Below are 26,149 nucleotides of genomic sequence, written 5' to 3' on the forward strand. Positions count from 1 at the left end.
CCTGTGTATACACTAGATGACACTCTATCTTGCAGGAAAGTGAAGTTGCTCAAAGAGAGAGAGAGTTCAAGCTTTTCCAAGAGCTTGCTAGAGGGGCAGTCCTAGAGCTAGAAGACGAAGACAACCTTGTCCTGTGGTACTATAAATTTGACCTCGACTACCAAGAGCTCGAGACCTCCGACTATAACCTTCCACCACGAAGGAGAGAGCCTTTCCGAATTATCATGTGATGGACCCAGCGCATCAACCTTTTGCAAGGAACCAAACTTATGCACCACAACGAATTCAATCAATCAAAGTAATCTTGAACCGCAAGATGTTTTATCAGCAGATCATTACAACCATGTTTGGTAGAGAACGACTGGAAGAGATAAACACCTCTTCTCTACCCTTTATCCTCCCTATGATTAATCATGAAGTGTCTTTTGATGTAGTTATTTTCATCCTTGTATAGTATATTTTCCATCTACCGAGCACCCATGTATTGAATCTCTATTTAAAAAAAAAAAAAAAGATTTCTAAGTCGAGTTAATTTTCTCACTCTCGCAATGGAAAGTGTAGCATTTCAACCTTTACTGGTAAGGTGGGTGAGGATGATGCAGAATTTCTAGACAACTTGGAATAGCATGTGTCATCTCTGCGAGAGATGATGATGCTTCGCGCTTGCGCATCTTTCCACTTCTAATGAAGGTGGAGGCAAGATCATGGTACAATGCCTTGGCACAAGCAACCAAGGAACGGTGGGACTTATTAAGAGAAGCCTTTGTCAAGCGTTTTGGAGAGGGCACAACATCAGAGAAGCTATGGCAATTGTTGACAGAGTTGAAGCAGGGCAGTATGCTAGAATACGCATCATACGAGTCAAAGTTTGTAGATTTATGGGGGCGATGGGTTGCATCGCTAAGAGAGGATGAGGGGGCACCTGATTTCCTAAAAAAAGATCGGTTTGTGGCTAGGTTATGGCCAACTCTTAAAGAGAAGGTGAAGGGAAGGTTTCCTGCTACGTATGAGCTAGCAGTTGAAGTGGCCCGCCTTAAAGACAAGAAGTTGCACCTAACAAGCAAGGAATATCGATGAAGAGGAAGCCGTTAGGACCCAACCACCTCTAGCACCACCTACAACAGCCACCCAGAGGATTCAACCACAAGAACCAATTGAAGATCAGCAAGACCTGCTCAATCAAATCACCAATCAACTTGAGAATCTCTCGGTCCATTTGATACAACAAGGGCATGCACACTATCGCAACCAAGCGCAAGGAAGAGGACAACGAAGGCAAAACCAAGAATACCACTGCTACAATTGTGGGGAGGATGGTCATGGCATGTACTACTGTCCACACCCAAGGAGGCAGAATTTCAACAGAGGAGCCAGGCAAAACCAGGTTTCACCACCGAGAGCAAGACCACCACCACCGAGGGCACCACAACAAACACCACCCGTGCAAATCCTACAACCATCCATTCAACCACAATCACCACCACCACCACAACCTCTCATTCCACCCTTACCCCCACCACCAGTTGGCAATCAAACAGTAAGCGTCATCAGTCTTGAAGGTAAAGGAAAGGAGAAAGTGGAGGAGGATAAGACCAAGGTTAAAGGAGTAGATGCCATAGGGGTAAAACGCGCTAGGCATGGTGAATCTTCCCAAAAGGAAGAAAAGATGAAGACTAAAGGGGAATCTAGCAAAAAGCCGTCCAAGTCACGACGTAAAATTGACATTGTAGATTTCTCTTTGGGTGAATGTTCTAAACCATATGATTTGGTTCAAGATGTTTCTGTGCAGGGCCCAAGAATCACCTGGCCCCAGTTACTCCACCTAGCACCTAGGGTGAGGAGACAATGGACAAAGATGGTTAGCACGAGACGATCAAAGCCAAAGATAGCTGGTGCTATCTCTGGGAGGAATCGAGATGACATACTACCAGTGATGGATGCTTACATCAAAGGGCAACACATCTCCAATATCTACATCGATGGTGGCACACAAATATGTGTCATGAGTGAAAAAATGATGCACCGTTTGGGTTTAGAGGTGAGTCGGCCGGCACCATGCCTAGCCAAAATGGCAAATAATTTAAAATTTCAATGTGTTGGTGTCATAAATGCAGTTAGGATAAAGGCATTCAACACCGAGGTAGATGTGGACATCTTTGTCATGCCACATAAAGGGGAGGGCTACCCTATCATTCTAGGGAGGCCTTGGCTTATGGCTATGAGATCTAAGCAGAACTGGGACACCGGCATAATCCAGATGAAGGATGCAAAAGTGAGGCCAATACTTTACGACATGAAGACAGGTCGGCGATGCGACATGGATCTAGAAACCTCTATGGATGATTTTTCTAGTGGTGACTCTTCAACCACTTCAGAGGAGGAGTCAACAGTGAGTGAAGAAAGTGACAGTAGCATTGAGGTGATGGGGATCATTCTCAAGGACCCTAAGAAGATGGAGCAACCTGATTTCTCATCATCAAACCAAGGGGAGACACCAGGTATACAACCTCTGGTAGAAGCACGTAAGCTACATCAAATGCTCTCTAGTGATTTTTGTGGGAAGGAGCGTGAAGATTATATTTTGATGCTAAGTAATTTTACCACATTATTCATTGATGAATATGATAAAATCACTGGCATCACAGTAGTTCAACATCACATTAAGCTCAAGGAGGGAAGTAAACCTGTAGTGCAAAAGCTCAGGCGGCTAGGAGTAATTCAAAAAGACGCCCTGCTCAAAGAGGTGAGGAAGTTGCTAGAAGCCGGGTTTATCTATCCTGTTGAAGACTCAGAGTGGGTTTCTCGAGTGGTAGTCACACCAAAGAAGAATGGTAAGTGGAGGGTTTGTGTTGATTACAAGCCTCTTAATGCAGCCACAAAGAGGGACCATTTTCCTCTTCCTTTTCAAGACGAAATTCTCAATGAGGTAGCAGGACATGAGCGCTACACGGTATGTGATGGATACTCAGGCTACTTCCAAATTAGCATCGCTGAAGAAGATCAAAAGAAGACAACCTTCATCACACCATGGGGATGTTTTGCTTACAGAGTTATGCCTTTTGGTCTCACTAATGCTCCAGCCACTTTTCATCGATATGTGACATTTGTTTTTCAGCCATTCTTTGGAAAATCAATCTGTGTTTTTATTGATGACTTTTGTATCTATAGCTCTCTCTCTCTTCATTTGGAGAAAGTTTATGAAGGTCTAGCTAGGCTACAAGCTTTGGGGGGCCAACTCAATGTGGAGAAATGCCACATTGGTGAAAGCAAGGTTACTCTTCTTGGCCATGTGATCTCGGCCAACGGCATTGAAGCTGACCCAAGCAAGGTTCAAGCCTTGGTGGCTTTGACCTCTCCCACCACAACAAAGCAGTTGGTCTCTTTTCTTCAAAAGGTGAGGTATTTGAGTAGGTTCATTCACTTGCTCTCCCAAGTGGTTCTCCCTTTACAACAAGTTACCCATCAAGAGATTTTCACTTGGAGTGAAGAAAATGAACAACAATTCAATGAGGTAAAACAAATTCTAGCTTCACTTCCCACCATAGCACCTCCAAAGTGGGACGAGCCATTTTATGTAAACCCTAGTGTGGGCAATGACACACTTGGGGCTGTATTGATGCAAAGGGACCCTCAAACTTCGTTCATGCGTCCTATCTACTTCTCTAGTCGAATGATGACTCCATCAGAAAAGGGATACACGGCAATGGAGAACATGGTGCTTGCATTAATGTTTGCTACTACCAAATTTCGCTCTTATTTATTGTCAAGACCATTCATAATCTTAACAATGGAAGAAGTATTTCCTTATGTAATGCAGCACATGGATGTTTCTTCTAGGATTTCCAAATGGCTCACAAGGCTCCAAGAGTTTGACTACACAATGCAAGTGGAGAACTCCACAAGGGCTAGTCTAGGAGTTATTCTCACTCATCACCACTATGAAAAGAAGCTAAAGATAAAGCCAAATGATAAAGATATTACACCTGTGTTGGAAGCCCCTAAGGTAGAGGAGGTTCACTCTCTTTTCTTTGATGGAGCCTACAAGAGGAAAGTGGACAAAGCTGCAGCAGGCATTGTCATCTTCAACGAGCAAGGGGATAAGGTTTTCTCCATTGGGAATCTCTTGGATTCTCATTCTAACAATGAGGCAGAATATGCAGCCTTAACTCTTGGGTTAGAGTGGTGTGTGACACAGGGCATTCAACGGTTAAATGTATTTGGTGATGCCATGCTTTTAATAAAACAAATACAAGGAACTTGGGCTTGTAAAAATCATAGCTTGCTCGGCCATTTATGCAAAGTCAAGGAACTTTTAGGGAAATTTCAAGTTGTACAATTACATCATGTCCCTCGAGCAGAAAATCAAGAAGCAAATGCTCTAGCTAGAGAGAAGCTGCAAGATGTTTCAGTGGTGGGTGCTATCAAGTTGAAGCTGTCTCTCTTCCAAGGTAGCGATGCTCTGCCTAACATCATGAGTTTCTTGGACACAGGAGAGTGTCCTAAGGATCTTACTAAGGGCCAAATGCAGTGGCTTGTGCGCAAGGCAACAAAATACCTCCTTATCAATGACGACCTCTACTGCAAGGGTAAGGATCAAATTCTTAGGCGTGTACCTCTCTCTAGAGAGATCACTGAAATCATTTCAAGTTGCCATGATGGTGTTTGTGGAGGACACTTTGCACTTGACATCACTAGTAGAAAGATTCTACAAGCCGGGTTTGCATGGCCTAGTCTACATAGGGATGTGCATCATTGGTGTAAAACATGCAAGGAATGTCAAAAGGCAGGGGATAGGAGGCTCACATATGAGCCACAGACTCCTATAATCTCATATGGACCATTTGAGAAATGGGGAATTGATGCTATTGGGCCTTTGCCAAGGAGCCAATCAGGTAAATTTTATATCATCATGGGTGTGGACTACATGACCAGGTGGGCTGAAGTAGTTGCCACCACCCAGATTACAGCTAAGGAAGTGGCTAAGTTCGTATTTGAAAACATTTCTTGCTGTTTTGACACTCCTCTTGAAATAATTTCTGACAAGGGACCAGGTTTTAGAGGAGACCTTGTAAAAGAGCTAATGGAGAAGTTAGGTATCTCACGACGACACTCAACTCCCTACTACCCACAATGCAATGGTTTGGTGGAAAAGGTAAATGGTATGATCTGCAAGATCATCACTAAACATGTAAACAATCACAAAAGTGATTGGGACAAACATCTTATGGCTGCACTTTGGGCTTATCGCACTTCATTTCGCACATCCCTTGGGTTCACACCATATCACTTGGTGTTTGGTAAGGAAGCCATTTTACCCATTGAAGTACAATTGGCTAGTCTCAGGGTGCTAGCTGGGTAGGTGGAATGTCCTAATGCTCATCTCCACAACCACATTCTTGATCTAGAGAGGCTTCAACTAGACAGAGAAGATGCTATCAACTATTATGCAGCACAGGCAGAGCAACGTCGACTTACCTTCAACAAGGGACTTAGGGCAAAAGGTCTCAAGAAAGGTATGTTGGTCCTACGGTATGATAACAGGTTTGACAATAGGAAGGATAAAGGGTGAAAGCATGTTAACCTGTCATGCTTTTTCATGTCCCGAACAATGCTAACTAGCACAATTTTGACATATGCTAACTAGTACAATAACTTGAGCTACATCTCCAAGATCTATGACATATGATATATCAATAGAAAGCACTTGAAACAAGGAATCCAAATGTACAACCTCCGACAAATTTGGATATTATTTGTAAAAAAATTACCGGACGCCCAACTTTTTGAAGATGTGCTAACTTGAAACTGCTAACTAGCACAAAAAGTGCGACAGGTTAACATGCTTTCACCCTAAAAAGTTTTCACCCAGATGGGAGGGGCCATTTGTCATTAGAAAGCGCTACGCCAATGGCAGTTACCGATTGATGGATGAAGATGGTAGGATCCACAAAACACGTGTCAATGGATGGAGGTTGAAGCAGTACTTTTTGAGATTTGATCAAGCACCTATGATGGAAATCCCCGAGGAGGGAGACTCCTCCACCTCAATTGAAGAAGAATCAAGTACAACGCTAGAGGCATGAATACCTCTAGCCTTAGGGGGAGGGCTAATGAGGCAAGCTTTTCCATGCATGGGAACCCCCCATATATGTTTTCTCTTTTACCAAAAGTATTTTCTATTATATAAGTTACTTTTGATTTTTTTTCCCTTTTTCACAAACGTTTTAGCCTTTATTAAATAAATAAGACTTATGCTAATCAATCACGATGTAGCATAAATAAGCTTTCTTTGTTGATCTCTTTTTTGACCTTAAATATTAAATATATATATTCTAAATTACATTATATATATATTTTAGTATTTTCTAATATATTTTTCATGTATATATATTATTCCACCCTACCAAATATTTTATTCACTAGTTTTCATTTTCAAACCTCAACCCCACTTTCAAATTTCAATAATACCTCCATCTAGATGATTGCCAATCTTTTGCAAACTCTAGGTCATGTTTTCATACACATGAAGGAGCTTACACTTGAAGGCAAGAGAGAAGTCCACTCAAAGGGGACCACCAAAAGACCTTTGCAGCCACAAATAATACATTATTTGGCTGAATTTTTTAAGTAGAGAAGAATCCCGAATCTGAAGGAGTGTTCAACATAAAAGATGTAGCTCGTGAGCTCAACTTTTAGCTCAATTTTTTTTAGAATTTTTGGAGTTATGAACGCGGAGCTATGATTTTTGTGGTGGACCCCAGTTTTCTCATGTAATGGTGACACAGGCCATCCCCAATTTTCTTCCCTCTAGAATGGCTATGGTTCTACAAGTCTTCAAGCATGATTACAAGAGACAAGGATCTTTTAATGAGGTCTTGGCTAGTCTAGAGTGATTCTATCACCACTTTTGGAGGATCCATCCTCATCAACAACTATCCATCTTCGACAACCTCTCTTATAAATTTCTTACCTCTCTCTTCTCTCCGTAATAAGCTTATGTCTAGCCAAAGCTAGACTATTGTAAATATCTCCTATCCTCTACATCCTACCCACATTCTCTCTTCTTCTCTCTCTATTGACTCTGGTATTTTCCTAGTCACCAGAGTGGGTCACTCACTTTAATTAGAAATATTGCTAAATCCTCTCCTCCTTCCCTATATAAGGAGGCCATGAGAGCTCACTTGGGGGGGAGATACACACACACACACACACCTATCCATACACACTCTTGTGCTACATGCTTGTAGCATGAACCCTAATCACCTAATCACAACACCATCACCATCACCATCACCATCACCATGCACAAAAGATGAGCACCACACCTCCACATCACTTGTAATTAAGGGTTGAAGGCACAATTTCAAGAAGAAGAAGGGTGGACACACTAATGATATTCCTCGCCATCAACTCCTATCTCTCCATTATGCCTCCTACGATCTTGTTCCCTTCTCATCTTCTTGCCATACACTACCTATTGTATTCATCTTTTGCAAGCAATCAACACACTCCATCTTGGTGCCATACCTTGTGTCGCTTTGGATATATCTCATTGTGAGTATGGTATATGCTTGTTCCTTGCCTTTTTTTTTTTCTTATATTAAGGTGTGCGGATTCGCCACCATACACACACACACACATTCTCTCTCCCTCTCATATTCCTATCATCTTGCTACTTCCATCTTGAGGTGTGCGGATTCGCCACCTCTTGTATGAGAAGTGAGCATACTTGCAAGTTTTCCCGACCTCATTATCTTCCTTGCTACATGCACGAGTAGCGAGCCCATTCTCACTAATTCACCACTCCTCTCACCTTATTCTCCGACCACCCCATTCCACATTTGGGCGTGGATCTTGAAATTGTTTTTCATGGCATGTTTCATTGTGTATATGTATGCGTCCTAGCCGCATATCTTGCTAGGTGGTGCCCCTATTGTGTATACCCCATGATGAGGCCATTGTGCATAGTCATGGTGTAGAGGCCACCGGGTCTATTTTTCACTTCCGCCTCTCAGAGCCATTGTTGTCTCTAGCTTCAGTTGTGAAGCAACATACACATGTTGCACGTTTGCAAGACGCTTGCCATCATGGGTTTGCTTGAACTCCATGATCCTTCCCTTCCAATGGTGTGCTCGAGAAGCCATGTGTCTCCTTGAGACCTTGTGTGCACCTCATGAGCTGGGCCGCATTGTCACCCACATCAATCGTTTGAACTCCATTGTCACCCAACATCACTGTCGTCTTATATATTGCTGCATGAAATGGAGACAATGACACTCCTAGGTCTTCGAGTACCTAATGATGCCATGGAGAATATTGGCACAACCTGCAGACAAACACTTATGATTAGAGATCGCACGTCCATGTTCTCAGTTGTATAGAGAAAGATTCTTGATGGTACATTAGACGAAGGATGCTACTTACTGCTATACTGCTCGACCTGCTTGTTGGCTTAATTGGGAAGATAATGTTGCAAATCTTGAGAGGAAAGTAGATCCTCTCTAGAGAGCACAATGGAGAAGGAGCAGGAAACCTATTGAGGAAAGAAAGAGGGATGATATAGCAGAAGAATATGCAGAAGATCTTCAACTTTAGGTAAAGGTGTTTAGTGAGGCTCATGAAGAAATGGAGAACTTCAACTTGAGGAGAATGCAGTAAGCTTGAGGAGGGAAAGAAGGTTCAAACTTCTGCTGCAGAGCTTTTGGGAGGGAAAACTGAAAGGAAGGAAAGAGAAGCAGAGCTTTTGGGAGGAAAACTGAAAGTGAAGTGAGAGATGGTACAGTAGAGAGAGAGGGAGGGAATGATCAACACGTTTTTGGAGGGACCCCTTTTTAGGAGATAGGGGGGAGAAACTGACAGCCACTAGAGAGAGAAAGTATTGGTTTTTACTCAACTATTTAGAGAAAAGTTCATTTTTTTGAATTTATAAAAGATTTTCTCTTTGTATTTTGTAAAAGAGCACAAGTTTGACTACTTACTTTTAAGACTTTCCATACCCACCATTTCAGTCCACATGGCATCCACCCATTTGCGCCTTCCATAATCTCCTTTTTAATCCCATGGCAAATAAAGAGGCCCCCTTAGACCCCATTCCCTTCCTAATGTGAAATGGTAAATTTATCCACTCTTAAAAAAAACTCCTAAATAGTAAGGCTATTCTACCCAAATTTTCCTTTTAATTTATTTAGTAAACATTGATGTACAAAAACATTCTATTATGTACACAACATTATCCACAAAAACCTAGCATATGGAATTATGGACATATGAATATTTTTTAAGTAAGTGTTGTCTTAATTTTGTTATGGATATGTTTGGGAGCATTATTAGAAGGTTCGAAAACATTAATTGGGCTATGGTCAAAACTTGAGTTGATTGGGCCAGTATATGCCAAAAAGGGACTCACGAGAATTGTACGCTTCATCGTTTTTTAAGTATGTAGTCATGAATCATAGGAGAGGCCAAAGTCCATCTCCAAAATGCATCTGCTGATGTTATCCAAATCTTCAAAGGCACCATCATGAATTGTTTTGACTATATTGCCATCTTGCAAAATGCAGATGATTACATCTGGAGAGACAACCTCAGTTCGCATTGACATAAAAATCTCTATGACTACTGGCATTGCCCCTATTGGTTGGGCAAATACCACAATTAATGTATCTGCTGATCATGACATGGGATTAAACTCAAGCAGTGCAGCTGCATCATTGACTTCAAATCAAGGTACAACTCCAAATTTTGGTAGATCAGGTTTGTCTCATGAGATCTATGGATCACCTGAAGCAGCTTAGGATTTATTAGGTTGATGGAGGAGTAGCAGAGAGCCATGCAAGGACAAATTTTTATTTGAATTTAAAAACGGTGTTGCAAGATAGTGATGATGCTGTACTGCCAAGTAAGCATCATGGGAATCGGGCTCCATTTGTTTTGATGTCTCCTCAAACTCAGGTGTAGAAAATAGGATGCCTTCTCACCCTCTTCATTCTGCTACAACCATCATGATGCCTGCATTTCCCATGACCAACTTTGAGTTCTCTTACCCTCTAGGAGCTGATGCTCCTTGGTCAAACATGAATTTTTTTCACAATCAATACACTTCAAGAGTCAAAGAACGTATGAAATTTTGGAGAGAGAGCTTTTTGAAGTCACCAAGGCATTCCCATTTTTTCATCAACAACCCCATGCTAAAAACATTATTGTGAATTTTTTTGCCCAAAATCAATCTCTTATGTATTGCCACATGACTTCAATATGAAAGAGACCTTGACTTCATCTCCACCAACAACAACCCAAACATTCCTGACTCGTGTCCTATTGGGAAATTTTGGACAAAGAGCCCTCAGAGCACGTTTTGTGCTTTTTGGCATGCACCATATCTGGCATACATGTCAACCAAGTCATTCCCAAGAATGATGTGTTTTTCAACAACCCTTGACTAGCAAAATTATCATAAATTTTATTGTCCAGCTCAGCGTTTTGCCTAGTACCACATGCCTTCAAGATGCAATTGTTGGTGATTTCAAGCATGAACTTGAAGGGACGCCATTCTGGACAAAGAGCTCTTAGAGCATGTTTTTTTCTTTCAAGCATGCACCACATCTGCATTTGGAGAGTTGCCCTCGCTTTGCAAAGCCCAGAGCTTGTGTAGTGCCACATGCCTTGAAGATGCAAGCGTAGGTGATTGCACATGCCTTGAAGATGCAAGCGTAGGTGATTGCATGTGAAGAGACAACCTCGCTCTGCCCTCACTGAAATTGGCTGATGGCTTTGTGGCCCTGCCTCTGTTGGGCATTTCCCACAATCAATGTACTTTAAGAGTCAAAGAAGATATGAAATTCCGGAGAGAGAGATTTATGAAGTACAACATAGTTGACATAAATTTACACAAAGGCATTCCCAAGCAGGTACATTTTCATCAACAACCCCATGATAAAAAAATCATCATGAAATTTATTTCCCACTCAGTCTCTTGAGTATTGCCACATGAATTCAATATGCAAGAGACCCTCACTTCTTGTCCACCAAAAACAACCGAGGCATTCCTGCCTTGTGTCCGTATTAGTCAATTCTGGACAAAGAGCTCTCAGAGCACCTTTTATGCTTTTTGGAATTCACCACATCTGGCATATGTGTCAACCAGGTCATTCCCAAGAATAATGTGTTTTTCAACAGCCCTTGACTCACAATATTATCATAAATTTTATGCCCATATCAACTTTTTTCGTAGTACCACATGCCTTTAAGATGCAATTGCAGGTGATTACGTATGGAGAGTTGCCCTCTCTTTGCAAATCACAAAGCTTGCTTCCTTGTCCTTTTGGGAAAACCCCACAATCAGTGTGCATTCCAATAGATGACCTCTTTATCAAGAGCCCGTGACTAATATGTTCTAGACAAGAAGCTCTTGAAGCACCTTTTGTGCATTCCGATCAACATTTTTTTTTTCAACAGCCCTTAACTAACAATATCATCGTGAAGTTTATTGCCGAGATCAGCGTTTTTCCTCGTACCACATGCCTTCAAGATGCAATTGCGCGTGATTTCAAGCATGAGGTGCAAGGTACACCATTCTAGAAAAAGAGCTCTAAGAGCACATTTTTGGCTTTCTGGCATGCACCACATTTGGCATACATGTCAACCAAGGCATTCCCAAGAATGATGTGTCTTTTCAACAGCCCTTGACTAACAATATCATCATGATTTTATTGCCCAGATCAGCGTTTTGCCTAGTACCACATGCCTTCAAGATGAAATTGCAGGTGATTTCAAGCATGAAATGCAAGGGCCACCATTCCGGACAAAGAGCTCTCAGAGCACATTTTTTTCTTTCAAGCATGCACCACATCTTGCATACATGTCAACCAAGGCATTCCCAAGAATGATGTGTCTTTTCACTAGCCCTTGACTAACAATATCATCATGAATTTTATTACCTAGATCAGCGTTTTGCCTAGTACCACATGCCTTTAAGATGCGATTGCAGGTGATTGTGTATGGAGAGTTTCCCTCCGCTTCGCAAAGCACAAAGCTTGCTTGCCATGCCCTTTTGAGGAAACCCCACAATCAATGTGCATACCAATAGACGACCTCTTTATCAAGAGCCCCTGACTAACATGTTTCGGACAGGAAGGTCTTGAAGCATATTTTGTGTTTTTTGACGCGCACCACATATGGCGTACAAATGGGTGGGCATGAAACAAAAAAATGGCATTCCTAAGAATGATTTTTTTTCAACAGCCCTTGACTCACAATATCATCATGATGTTTATTGCCATGAGTTGAAGGAAGCGCTCTTGCTTTCTTTCATTGTTGACGCTTTGATATAGCCCTCATGCATGATGCATAAGAAGGCCTTCCATGGCCAGCTATTGGCATGTGCACACCTTCATATCATTGCCTGCTTAGGAACTACCGGTCCCTTTGTACACACCTAATAAATGGGTTGGGTGGCCTTGTCAAGTGGTGCATGAATGCAATCTACGAACTTTTCTTCACGCATCACATCAGAAATGTTATGTTCAAAGAGAATTTTGTAGAACACGTTCCATGTGTTATCTCAATTAAGAACACCTCATACCTGTTGGCACCCTTGTTGGCACACTTGTTGATGCCCTTATTGATACACTTGATGGTGCCCTACTTGTTGTACTTGCTCATGCCCTTGTTGATGCGTTTGTTGATGGATTTCATGGAGCACTTGTTGATGCACTTGATGATGCAATGGTTGTTGCAGTCCTATGTTTTCCAAGGTATCTTCTTCATAAAGATCAAGCTGAATACTTTAATTCTCAACGATATCCCCTCCTTGGAGCAATCACATGAAGCTAATCTGATGGGTTGGTTGCCTTTGCTGACTAGCCGCGATCATGATATCTTTTCTTGGAGTTCTTCTTCTTGTGTTTCACTTGCCATCTCCCGTAGAGCAAGGATTCCTTGATCTTCCATGTCTCCATTATGTAGAGTAGTTGAAACTTGACATAGGTTTTCATCTAGTTGATCAACCACCTCCTTCAAACTTCAGAAATGAGGGGTCAATTGGCCAAATTCCTGTAGCTCTAAATCCTGAATTGATGTTATATATTGTCAAGGATAATTGTAGAGAGTTTGCAACAATCTTAGCAAGCTCTTTCTTGCTTGCTTGGGTGGAAGCTTTCCTTGTCATATTCCTCCTCTATGCAAAAGTTGGCCTTGAAGGCTTTGAAGACAGACACATCCAAGGGTTGAATCTTATGTGATGTGTGTTCTGGCAAAGTAATGATGTCTCTACCTGCCTCATGTGCTCTTGCTACAAACCTTTGGGGAGACATGGCTTCCATGTCCATCAAGAATTAGAAGATTCCTATTCTCAAATCCCATGTTTTGTGCATTTTTGAAATGCTCTATCCATGCTTGGAAAAGCTCGCCCATCGTCCATGCCTTTTTTTGCATTGCCATTGCCACTCCTACTTTGCAATCTTCAATGTAATTACCATTGATATGTAGTATGAAGGAATTGCAAAATCGGCAACGTTAACACAACACAAGACTATCATCCATTCCCTTGAATCACAAGTGATACCATAGACTGTTTTTATTCCCTTTTTCACAAGCATCTTCATACCCTTTATCTTTTGAACCTTGAAATACCGTCTCATCAGCATTCCATATGTTTGAAAGAGGGTAGTTGTTTTGATCATAGAGATTTTGAATATTTTCATGGAGAGTCTTGAAAATATTTGATCTGCGTATCTTATTGCTCTTGTCTCCTCCAAGCCTTTTGAGATATGAAAAACAAGTTGAGGGTGCTGATGTCGAAAGCATTCCCATCAGCTTCTAACTAGATTTCTTTTTGTGAAGAGTGTGTGCCTTGTCTGACAAATATCGGTGACCTTTAGCTTAAGATCTAGTATAGAAACATTGTGGTCCAAATCACACTTCAAGAAGATCCACTGCAATAGTGCATCTTCTTATTCCGATGTGAGTGTTGTTGCTGGTCCTCTCTTCTGCTTAGGTGATCGTCCTTCCTCCCAGTTTACTATTGTAAATTTTCTCATGCCAAATTGCATATGGCATTTGTGTAAATAAAGGCCTTGTTCTTGTGCACAAAGAGCCCTAGTCATGTCATGTTCAGTCCACGAGAGCTTTGGACATGGTTTTTTTTATGGTGGATTTTGAGGCAAGTCCTCCTATTCTTATAAAGTAGGCTATTGATTTTGCACTTAAGGGTTTTGTTAAGGAAATGAGGCCCTCACTTGAACAACAAGAGGAGGTTTTTTACTGGTTTTGTTGCCAAAGGTCCTGCCATGCTTTCTGCCATGAGTTCACCTCAAAGGAGGTGAAATAGCTATGCAGTGGTCTATTGATTCATACTTTCCGTTTGTGTTTTTAGTTCTTCTTGTACTCCTCACCATTGTCTAAATCAAATGAAGAGGTTGTAATTAATGAAAAGAGTTCACCATAGAAAGATATGGGAAGGTAAAAAGCAATCGATGAGCCCATTGAGGGCGAAATCTCTTTTCACTTGAAAAGGTAACCTTGAAGTAAATTGAAGTGATGGATAAGTTATCTTGCTTTACTGTAAATTTGAATATGACTAGATAATCATTATGTCAACAAGCCATGAACACAAATGAGCTGGATGAGTAGAAGCTGTAAACAAAAAATTTGATGGACCAATGGAAAGAGATTTGTGAGTGCCTATAGATTTTTAGGGAAGGCTTCAATCAGGTGTGCATGGGTGATGACAAGTAAGAGTTCGAGCAAGTTATAGATGTTGATTATTGTTGAAGGTGCAGGTGTGAGGCAATGTAGGTATTGGGGCAAACACATATGCAAGTATTAAAGCTGGTTGTCTAACAACTCTCAGTTCTTGAGCACGGGAGGGAGCAAAGGCTCACAGACTGTGAAGGATAAGTTGATCATGCAGGTGTTTGGTAGTTTTGATAAATCTTAATGTAGCACTTGCTTTTTTATAATAAGGTAGATATGTAAGTGTCGCAGGAAAGAATGTATATGTCGTCCAAATGATAGATTATGTGCTAGGTTAAGGTGGATAGGTTAGTGTGCCATTCATGCTAATGACATGCTTGGAGAGGTTAGTGTAGATCTTGAGAGAGAAACTATTGCACAATACAATATAGAGTATAATTTGCAAATGATAGACTTACATTAATTCACCAAAATGTGCCTCTATATAAGCCTATATAAAAGAGACATCCTTTTGACACATGAGCACAATATGTGGGTGCCTATGCACAAACATAAGTGGCTTTTCTTTAGACATGGTTTGTAAGGGGTTCTTCACATGGGTTATTGACACATGACACTTTTCTAGGTTGAAGAGTTTGTTCATACAAGAGATGCAACAAAAGCTTGCATCCCAACAATCCTCCCCTATGTGGGTTTTGGTTGCATATCACTCACACAATCCTCCCTTCAAAACACACTAGGGTGAGACAAACAATTCACAAGCCTCCCCTTGAACACAAATCTGTCTCCCCTAGACACAAAGGGTATAGGCATACAAAATATTAGGGGTAAGCATACACAAGCCGTCCTTGACACAAATAGAGGCTAAGGTACAATTGAGAGAATGCTCAGCACTTGTCATTTCTTGTTTGTTGCCACATTTTGATGCTTGTTGTTGTTGATGTTTTGATCCAAAGCTATTGTTTTTGATGTTTTGATCCAATGCAGAATGTGAAATACAAAGGAAGATAACTGCACATATATGTACAGTAAAGGGAAAAACCACGTGGGAAAAAGCCCTCAAATTATTTATACTATGCAAAAGGACTTTGAAATGATTTTGAATATGTTGAAGAATGTCCCCCAACTGCTATCCCTTCCTCTTGATGTTGTGAGCTTCGTCATGTGTCGCCGCTTTATTCATCATTTACATGTTGATGCTGATCTTCTTTATTCATGTTGTTGGTACAATAGAGGGAAAAACCACGTGGGAAAAAGACCTCAAATTATTTATACTATGCAAAAGGACTTTGAAATGATATTGAATATGTTAAAGAATGTCCCCCAACTGCTATCCCTTCCTCTTCAGGTTGTGAGCTTTGTCATGTGTCGACGTTTTATTCATCATTTACATGTTGATGTTGATCTTCTTTATTTATGTTGTCGGTCCGTTCTGACAAAGATGCAATCTCCATGGTGAATGGGGTGCAATACACATACATTATACTAGTGGTGCTCATTGATGATTTTTGTTGTTCATTTATTGATGTTCTTATCCTAGTCACATGTAGTGCATCACAAGTGATTGATGCCTATGTAGGCATAATATATATGTCATGGGTGCACATATTTATAGCACATGATGAAGGTCTTACCGGTTTCAGACCGGCAGTGTCTAGTCCTTTGACAAAAGTGGGTACACATGCAAAATCATAATTATACACGTACAGATCAATTGTGATGTCGAAGTGGTGCACTAGTTTTACATACATAGCTTGGTTTTGTGCCTTTCCAAAAGTGGTGTGCTAGTTTTTTGGCTTTGGAGGAGCGTGAAGCTTGTGGGACAAGGCCGAGATAGAGGTTTGGAGGCCTAAAAGCCTTTGAGGGAAAGTGTTGCAAGATGGCGTGCTAAAGCTTAACTTTCGAGTGCTACCATGGGTGAGAAATGGCTCTTAAGTTAAAGAAAAAATTTGATTTAATGGATATAGTGCTGACATGGAAAGCTCTTATGCCAACAAAGTAGAGCAAAGGTCGTTGATGAGGTCTGTTGATTGTGCAACACTGCAAGATGATGAACTGCAAGACAGAGTTAGCGCGCATGAGGGTGACTTCGGGCTTGCAGAAGGGGTAAATGGCAGTGGATGATGGCAAGCTGCCTCAGGGTGTGGCGTTTGGTGTGGTCGAGAGCACGAGGTGCCCCTTCAAGGTGATGTTCGAGGTTGCTTTGCAGTAGCAAAGGGCACTGCAACAGTGGGCGAAGAAGGGCATGGACTCACTGAGCGACACTAGTAGCAGAGGATTGCGGGGATCTTGACCGAAACTGGCAAGGATACTAAATATTCTACTGTGTTCTTCACTACCTTTGCCCTCTTTTTCTTTGGCTTCCCAGGGAGATCCATTGTGTGTTCAATATCTTTCCCTTTTGCCTTAGAGCTTTTACGCCGCATATCCGCATCCACCTCCGTAGGAATAACAGGTATATTAATGACCTAGGCCAACATGGGAGCTGCAAAGCATTGAAAGCTAGATTGCACAGATTGCACCTGAGCTTTGAATCTTTTTTCTCGCCGCTGTAAAGAGGTAAATAGAATTTGATGAAAGCCACACGGGATGGTGTGGATGAGGCAGTATAGGCCTTTGCAATGCGAGAATATAGTAGGAACGTCACATCTGCCCTTGCCCTTGCCCTTGCCCTTGCTGACTTTAGGATCTCTGACCAAAAAGTAGTACTTGAAAATGGCCCATAGCTTTTTATTCCTTGCATAGTCAGCATGACTCGTACTAAGTAGCTCTTTGCATGCCTCAATTGTCGCATCTTTCGAAAGTTGTGAATAGGTTCTCGTAGCCGGTTTTACTGCAGGAAAGGTTGTCATCCCCAAAGCGTTACCAATGCGTGTCACAGTCAGTGGGTGTCCTCTGACTTTGGGAAAAAACTTGAGAACTGCATGCACCATATCCATGGGAATATCAGAAGGCAGATCGGTGTCTGCTAATGCTAGCAGACCTAGCGTATGTAGTTGGTCTTTTGATAAGACTTCTCGAAGAGACGAATGAGGCTGCTGCTACAGATGGAAGTTCAAAGTGAACTTGGTTTGGGTTTGGAATAAGGAGGCCGAGGAATTTGATGACTCAGTACCTGCATGATGGCTTTCCTCTTCTTTTGGTTTTTCACAGCATCTTATTGTTCATCATCTTCCTCTTCCTCTTCCTGAGTCGGACGCCTTGTAATTCTCATCACTGTGATCAATGGAGGACACATCGGTGAGGCCATGGTTGGAGGTATCCACATCCTCTTCGTCTGCAGAACTTTGGGATGTTTCAGTTGGCCTCTATGGAGAGAGATCTTTCTTCTTCCTAACTTGTTTGCTTGTACGAGCCATGGTAAAGCTAGCTGTCTGGCCTGGCCAATGTGCAGGGTGAACTCTGGAACTCCCAGATTCAGAGATGTAGCGCTGTACTTGAAAAAAAAAATTCCCAAAAAGCTGTACTTGGAAAATCTTGATTACGTAGGAGGATGCACTTTAAAAAAGCGATGATTAAGCAGGAAGACGAGTAGGCGGCACTTTCAAAAAAGCGATGAGCAGGCGGACGGATGCAGGAAGAGGAGGGTGGGTGAGGGGATTGGTGAGGAGTAGGCGGATGGATGCAGGAAGAGTAGGGTGGGCGAGGGGATTGGTGAGGACGAGGGGTTTGGGTAGGGTATGGGCGAGTGGAGTAACTTCGAGGGGGTTGGGGTGGGGTAGGGGCGAGGGGGTGTAAGGGGGAGGGTAGAGGGTAGGGGCGAGGGGGTGGTGAGGGAGAGTAGGGGTGAGGGTCTTAGAGAGTGGGTATGGGCGAGGGTAGAGAGGGTGGGTAGGGGTGAGGCGAGGGGTTGGGGTAGGGTAGGGGCGAGGGGAGTAAGGGGAGGGTAGGGGCTAGAATAGGAGGGTAGGGGCGAGGGAAGTAAGGCGAGGGGGTGTAAGGGGGAGGGTAGGGGCGAGGATATAGGGTATGGGCGAGGGAGAGATTAGAGGGTAGGGGCGAGGGGGTGGTTAGGGTAGGGCCGCGAGGGGTGAGGGAGAGTAGGGACGAGGGGTTGGGTAGGTTGTAGGGGCAAGAGGTTGGGTAGAGGGATAGGGTCGAGGCAGAGAGTAGGGGTGAGAATCTCACTGGGCAGATACACCGGGAAGATAAGGACGCAGTGGGCAGATACAAAGAGAAGGAAGACAAGTTTCTGCTTGCAGATTCAGATTGGGAGAATTATATCTGTTGGTTGTTGAAGCTTAGAGAAAAGAAGGCTATTAGGAGATTAAGGCTCACAAGCAATTTTTACTCGTAGCAAGTTTTGGAGCACAAAAGTACAGAAGCTCTAATGGCCCCTTCTTGGATCTAGAATAAGAGCTGCACTGCTAATGGGACCAAAGGTTTTCTGTTGCTAATGGGACCAAAGGCTTTCTGACATAAAATCTGCCATATTCTTTACGTAGACATTATTGAATTGTGAGCCTCATCAAGTCCTTTATTACATATCGTTCACTTTCTCAATCGCCATCTAAGCAAATTCCACTTGTTCAAACTCAACAAAACCACGACCTTTGGAGACTCCTGACTAGAATCTTACCTGGAAAGACCTTAGTACTTAACGGCAAATAACACTGAGGATAGAAACAATTAGAGGAGGAGGGATTGGACTGAAGAAGTTCAAGACAATACCCAATTACCAAGACTTAGTGGAGAAAAGATACCTTAGAGGAAAGGCGGAAACTTACAGACATAGCAAAAACTGAGACAGTAACAGAACACCCATTCTGGTGGAAAGATAGTGGGGAGGAGACAGAAACTGAGACAGTAACAGAACACCCATTCTGATGGAAAGATAGTGGGGAGGAGAGAGATGGGACATAGAACCTACAGATGGCGGAATAGTTGCAGACCGTTTACTTAGAGGAGTAATAGCACTTGATTCTGGAGCCATTTACCAGTGGCAAAGGAACGCCTTCCAAAGTGACTAACTGGACAGTCCCCTGTGGCAAAATCTCCTATACCCTGAAGTGCCCTTGCCAGGCTGGGATCAACTTCTTAGCTTTCTTCAGATACTTAGCTTGATAGAGTAGCACCAGGGAGCCCTGCATTATTTTCGGCCTTCGGAGATGGCGATCACGCCACGCTTTGCGACGAATCTGCTCGGCTTGGAGAGAATGTGAAGCTAATCTCCTGCTTTCTTCTAACATTGAGAGACGAGAGAGGTTTGCTGAAGCACTCCCAGCTGTGACACGAACGCTTCCCACTCTTGTTGAACCTGAGTTGAACTCATATGGTGCAATTGCCTCTAAGCCAAAAGCTAGCTGGAATGGTGTGTAGTTAGTGGTTGCCTTAAAGGAGATGCGATAAGCCCAAACTGTGCCGAGGATAGCCTGAGCCCAGGAGGTTGGATGTAGATGACAAGCTTTCTTGAGAAGCGCAATTAGCACTTTGTTAGTGCTTTCAGCCTGCCCATTTGCTCTAGGATAGTAAGAGCAAGATTTGCGATGAAAAATCTTGTAATTCATGAGGAGAGTGGAGATCAAGTCGTTGACAAAATGACTACCTCGATCACTACTGACTTCTAGAGGACACCTGAACCTGCAAAAAATATTTTCATACAAAAATTTTGCGACAGTGGCGGCAGTGTAGTCGATGGTAGCCACCACTTTGGCCCATTTTGTTGCATAATCTGTTGCTATCAAGAGATACTTATGATTGCCGTGTTGAGCAGATGGAGTAATTGGACCAACAAAGTCCAAACCCCATCTCTCAAAGGGCAACCACGCCATAGATACCTGTAGAGGGCAATTTGATTGCTTGCTAGGCTTAGGCGCACATCGCTGGCAGACATCACAAATCTTGACATGAGCAATAGCATCTCAAAATATATAGGGCCACCACAAGCCCGTCTGTAAGATTTTTTGTGCCGTGATGTAACCGGGATAGTGGCCACCTATAGGACCACTGTGTGCATCCTCTGGAATGTGGTCTACCTCATGAGGGGAGACGCACCTCCGCAGCACACCATCTGGCCCCGATTTATAGAGCTGTCCACCAATCAAGGAGAAAGGTCTAGACTTCAGCAAGAGTCTTCTTTTTTTCAAGGGAGAAGCATTCTCAGGATATAGGCCAGTAGAAAGAAGATGTAACACATCTCCATACCATTCTGGGGTCGTGTCGACCTTAAAGAGATGACTATCAGGAAAATCATCATCAACTCCAGTTTCGGGCTCACCTGAGTGTATGCAAGAGAGATGGTCGGCCATGACGTGCTGCTTGCTTGGACTAAGGACTACTTCTAAGTCGAACTCCTGGAAATCAGTAGCCACCTCCTGACTCTTCCTGCAACTTGGGGTTTATTCAGAAGATAGCATAGCACATGATGATCTGTGATGATAGTGAAGTGAACCCCTAACAAGTAATGACGAAACTTTTGTAAAGAATACACCATAGCCAAACCTTCCCTTTCTGTGGTGATGTAGTTGCGCTTTGCTTTGGTGAGTAGGCGACTTGCATAGTGAACAGGGAGATATAGGTTGTACTCTTTACTAGGCTAAGTCAACACAGCCCCCACAGCCAGCTGACTGGCATCCGTATGCACATGAAAAGGAAGAGACCATTCTGGAGCCACTAAAATAGGTGCTTCAGTGAGGCGCTTTTTGAGGTATTCAAATGCTTTAGTCTCAGGTTTTGACCATTTAAAGGGCACCCTGTAGCACTAGTGAGTTGGGTCAATGGTTGAGCCACCTGTGCATACATTCGTATGAACCTACGATGATATCCTGTGTGGCCTACAAAGCTCTGTAAACCTTTTGGGTTGATGGGAGGTGGTAACTTCAAGATTGCCACTATCTTCTCTGGGTCAGGTGCTAAACCTTTGGCAGACACCACATGGCCTAGAAGTGTGCCCTCAGTGACCAAAAAGTGAAATTTGTTAGGATTGAGTTTTAGCCGTGCCTCTCTGCACCTGAGGAAGACAGCAGAGAGCTGAGCAAGGTGTTCCTCTAGATTTTCAACTGGGGTTGAACATTGAGCACCTGAGAAGGTCGAAAAATCGTCCATGAAGATGCAAAGATGATCCGTAAGCAGAGGACAAAAGATGAGATATACCTCTCGATTGAAAGAAGGTGGAGCATTTTTCAACCCAAAAGAAATTCTAGTGTAGATAAAAATACCCCAGGGAGTCACAAAATCCGTTTTAAGCTGATCACCTAGATGGATGCCCAAGGGATTGTATCCACTAAACCCATCCATGAAACTGTACAAAACATGCCCTGCTACATCTTCAAGCACACGCTCAGTGAAAGGTGTGGGAAAACCATCTAGAATAGTTACCTTATTCAGCGCGCGGTAATCTACACACACCCGAATTTTATTGGACTGCTTCTTAGGCGCTATCACCATGGGTGATAACCACTTAGAGTGCTCCACAGGTACAATGATCCCTGCCTCTTGCATTTTTTCGAGCTCTGACTTTATAGCCTCTGCATACTTCGGGTTGAGCTTATAAGCTCGGCCTCTGACAGGCTTAGCCCCTTCAACCGGAGGGATTGTGTGGAGACCCAATTCTGGTGGGATCCCTTCCAAATCCTTGTAGGAACAAGCAAAAACATCCTTAAACGAGTGAATAAAAGAAACTACCTGGTCAAGTAATGCGGGATGCTCCCATAACCAAGCTGCTAAGAGGACATGCTGAGGGTTGTCAGGGTCGCCTAGGTTGACTTTTTTGACAGGGTCAGGAGGTGTAACTGTGGAGGGTACTTCAAAAGTTGAAAAATGAGCTGCCTCTTGGAGCTTCGAGACATCATGTGCTGGAGTTTGATCGATTGGAAACTCCGCATACTCTTCTTGTAACCATCCTGGTAGAAGCTCATCGAAGGGTAAATCTTCAGACACAGACATAACAGAGTGTTGTTGAGTGGGCGGGGCATCCAACCTGGGAGATGTTAGAGGAAGGGGGAAATCATTGGCGAGTTCATGCAGAGGAGATTTTTTCCCCCTTTGGTGATGTGTGATAGGTTCCCTGAGGCCGAGGGATTCCATAGGAGGATCATCTGAATCATGAGAATTTGGGGCTGACCCACGTACCTCTTGGACTGGCCCACTGTCTGCTGTAGGACTACTGTCTAGTGTAGGACTTTTGACATCTCTGTCCGCCTGAGGAGTTGGAAGAGAGAGTGTTACCGGTACATGTGAGTTTTGAATAGAGACCACATAGCATGGCATCGAGGCGGTAGCTTCCAACCACTGCAGCAGGTCTTCGTCAGACCCGTAAGGTGGGATGGGCTGCTCAGGGTCGGGATTGAACTGTACTGACAATGAGCTGTGATGAACCACTGGATCCATACCTCCTTCGAGCCGAATTAGTTGCATGGGGGAGCCAGGAGTATGTATCCACATGGCGTTGTTGCCCCAATCATGAAGTGCCTTAGTCTGCCCCAGCCATGGTCTACCAATTACCAAAGGAAATCCTCCCTCCACCTGAGGAAGACTGACCACCACAAAATCCAAGCTAAATGTGAAGTCTTGTATCATCAGAGGCACCTTCTCTACTATGCCCACAGGGTAGACTATCCTCTGGTCTGCCAATGTAACATTGAATAGAGCAGGGCGGGTAGGCTGCAGACCTAAGGCCAACATAGTAAATTCTGGCATCAGATTGATCCCAGAGCCACCATCCACTATGACGCCTAAGAATTGATGCCCAAGAATAGACACAGTGAGATAAGGACTTTTGTAGTCGATGAGGGGAGCAGCTGGATATGAAATCATGTAGGACTCCAAGGGCTGCACAGGTAGGTGCCCGACACTAGGCCCTGCACCAGAGTACAGAGACTGGATGATGGAAAGGGTGTCACTTCTAAAATTTGCATCAAGTCGAAGCATGTCGTACAGTGACACTTGCTGAAAAGTGTTTTTCAAGATAGACTCTGCTGTGGGCTTGTTTCCTTTGATTAGCGCTTGCTCTGGTATCTTAAGCTTCTTCAAGTCCTCTACTGCTTCGATAAAAGCACCATCAATATCTGATAGAAGCGAGGTAGGTTGGCTCTTGACACTACCTACTGGTTTGTCAGCTACTACTAGAGTTTGACTCATTTGTGTGATAGGAGATGGAAAGATTAGACCACCAGGGAGATTGAGGCCAAGAGCAGCTCTCTATGCCCGTGTGAGCACCCCAGCCGGCTCTTCCACTTGCTTCAACCCTTCTTGACAGGCAACTACAAGAGTGGAAGGCTGTGCCTGTCGAATGGAGCTTACTGTGATGAGGTTAAGCTTTGGAAATGTAAACTCCTGCTGGTTCTGGTTTGTGCTTGCAGATGTGGACGCTCGTTGTTTTGGGCAATCCTTACTATAATGATCCTTAGCTTCAGGGCAATGTCGGCAAGGAGGAGACCCTTTTGGTAAGGGACATTTACTGTGATAGTGTCCATACTCCCCGCACCTGTAGCACAAAATTGGCCTATTTGAGGGGCGAGGTGGTCTCGATCCTTGCTGCATTGGACCGGATGTTGACGTGTAGAAGCTTTGGGGAAATGAAGGAGTACTAGCATGATAAAAGCTGGGGGATGTAAAGTTGTTGTGCATACCTTGCATAGGAGGTGTTGTTAGGAGAGGTGGCATCGGGTTCTGATGGCTATATGGTGACACCAGGTTTGATGCACGTGTAATCCCTTGTTGGAGAGAAGGACCTAGACTTTGTTGTATCTGCCGTAATCCCTTGATATAATAGCAATCCTTGTCTTCATGCCCAGACTTCTTGTAGAAGTGGCAATAAGCTCTAAGGGGATAGTCCTGTGGAGGATGTCGTGGAGAGCGACACGAGCTGCACCATACCATAGCCTTAGTCTCCTGTTGAGACCGAAGCTCTTCTAGCTCTCTCTTGATTTAATCCAAAGCCTCAAGATGTGGGGTTTCTCCTGGCGAAGAGAGATACTTTTCTCCTCTTGAAGAGCGCATTGTAGTTTTAGGGCTTCAAGTTCTCTACGTAAAGAAGTCAATGGATCAACAGGACTTTCCGAAAACACAGAGGGGGTCTCTATGTGAGGGGAGTTGTTGAACATCTTCCTAGCCCCCTCTATCATAGTAGCAGCCGCGATGAACTCCTCCAAAGTGGCGTCGGGGTCCGACACTCTCTAGGAGTTTTTGTTGAGAAGTTTTGGGAAGCGCCTTCTCCACCCACTTCTTAACCATGAATTCACCGGGTTGCTGAGGAAGCTCGGCAACCAGAGACTTGGTCTTAGTTATAAGCTCTACAAAAGTCTCCTCTTGCTGGAGAACCATGTTGGCTAACTCATCCAATACCTTCTCCTGGTAGTCACCGGGCCTGAAAGTTGCACAGAACTGTTGCCTTAAGGCTGCATAGGTTGCAAAATGGTTCTCTGCAAACTGGCTGTACCATTTGTCTGCTAAGCCATCCAAGGTGGATGGAAAGAGTACCAAATAAGCATCTTCCCTGTTAAGACCACGACCCCTACAGAGAGATACAATCTTCCTTGCATGGTCATCAGCATCTTCTAAAGAGAGTCCTTTGAATGTAGGGAACTTGATGTTTACCTTAGTCAAAACGCTAGCCAATGGCTCCATGGCCCCTTGCTGAGCCTGTTGCTCAGTAGCCTGCTGTAGCAGAATAGGAGAAAGCTTTACTGGAGAAGGTGATCTGGAAGATATGGAACTAGATGAAGTAATGGGTGATATATGTGGAGGTATAGCACTACAAGAGGCTATTCATATTAGCGACGCTCAAAAAAAAATAATCCCGGCGTCGCTATGAGCGTCGCAAATTTACAAGTAAATTTGCGACGCTCATAGCGAAGCCGGCTGGGCTAAAAAAAATAATAGAGAGCGCCCAAAAACTCAGATCTCAAATCTGAGTTTTTCGGCGCCCTCAAGCAAGGAGCAGGTAACGCTCTCCCTCTCTCTCTCTCTCTCTCTCTCTCTCTCTCTCTCTCTTTCTTCTCCACACACACACACACACACACACACACACACACACACACACGAGGAGAGGAGGGAGAGACAGGTATGCTCCTTCCCTCTCCTCACTCTCATGTTCCCTTCCCCTCTTTCTCTCTCCCTCTCTCTCTCTCTCTCACACACACACACACACATAGTGTTTTTGAGAGAGAGAGAGAGAGAGAGAGAGAGAAGGAGAGAGAGAGAAAGAGTACAAACATAAACAAAAACGCACACACACATACATAAACAAAGAATGCACACACACATTGAGAGAGGAAAAGAGAGAGAGAGAGAGCATGCATAAACAAAAAACGCACACATTGAGAGAGGAAAAGAGAGAGAGAACATGCATTAAAAAAAAACGCACACATTGAGAGAGGAAAAGAGAGAGAAAACATGCATAAACAAAAAAACGCACACACATTGAGAGAGAAAGAGAGAGAAACTAATTTAACGTCGTAGGAAACTAATTAAAATTAAAAGACTTAAAGATCTAGCCGACGAGGAGTTGAACTCAAGA

The 26,149-nt window shown here is 43.4% G+C and overlaps 1 protein-coding gene across 2 annotated transcripts in view; it reads right to left on the reverse strand.

Moving 5' to 3' along the window:
* Nucleotides 1-15,223: 15,223 nt before the first annotated feature.
* Nucleotides 15,224-26,149, reverse strand: part of LOC147421296 (FAD/NAD(P)-binding oxidoreductase family protein) — a 60,572-nt gene continuing 49,646 nt past the window's right edge. The window contains exon 2 of one of the 2 annotated variants that reach the window (XM_086505162.1): nucleotides 15,224-15,898. The gene's annotated coding sequence lies outside the window, so the exon portion shown is untranslated. Of the gene's footprint in view, nucleotides 15,899-15,956; nucleotides 16,124-26,149 lie in introns of those variants that run through there. The other variant, XM_086505160.1, reaches the window with a different exon arrangement.

Source organism: Adiantum capillus-veneris, chromosome 28 (assembly GCF_014529385.1).
Source record: "Adiantum capillus-veneris isolate H3 chromosome 28, ASM1452938v2, whole genome shotgun sequence".
Lineage (NCBI taxonomy): Eukaryota > Viridiplantae > Streptophyta > Polypodiopsida > Polypodiales > Pteridaceae > Adiantum > Adiantum capillus-veneris.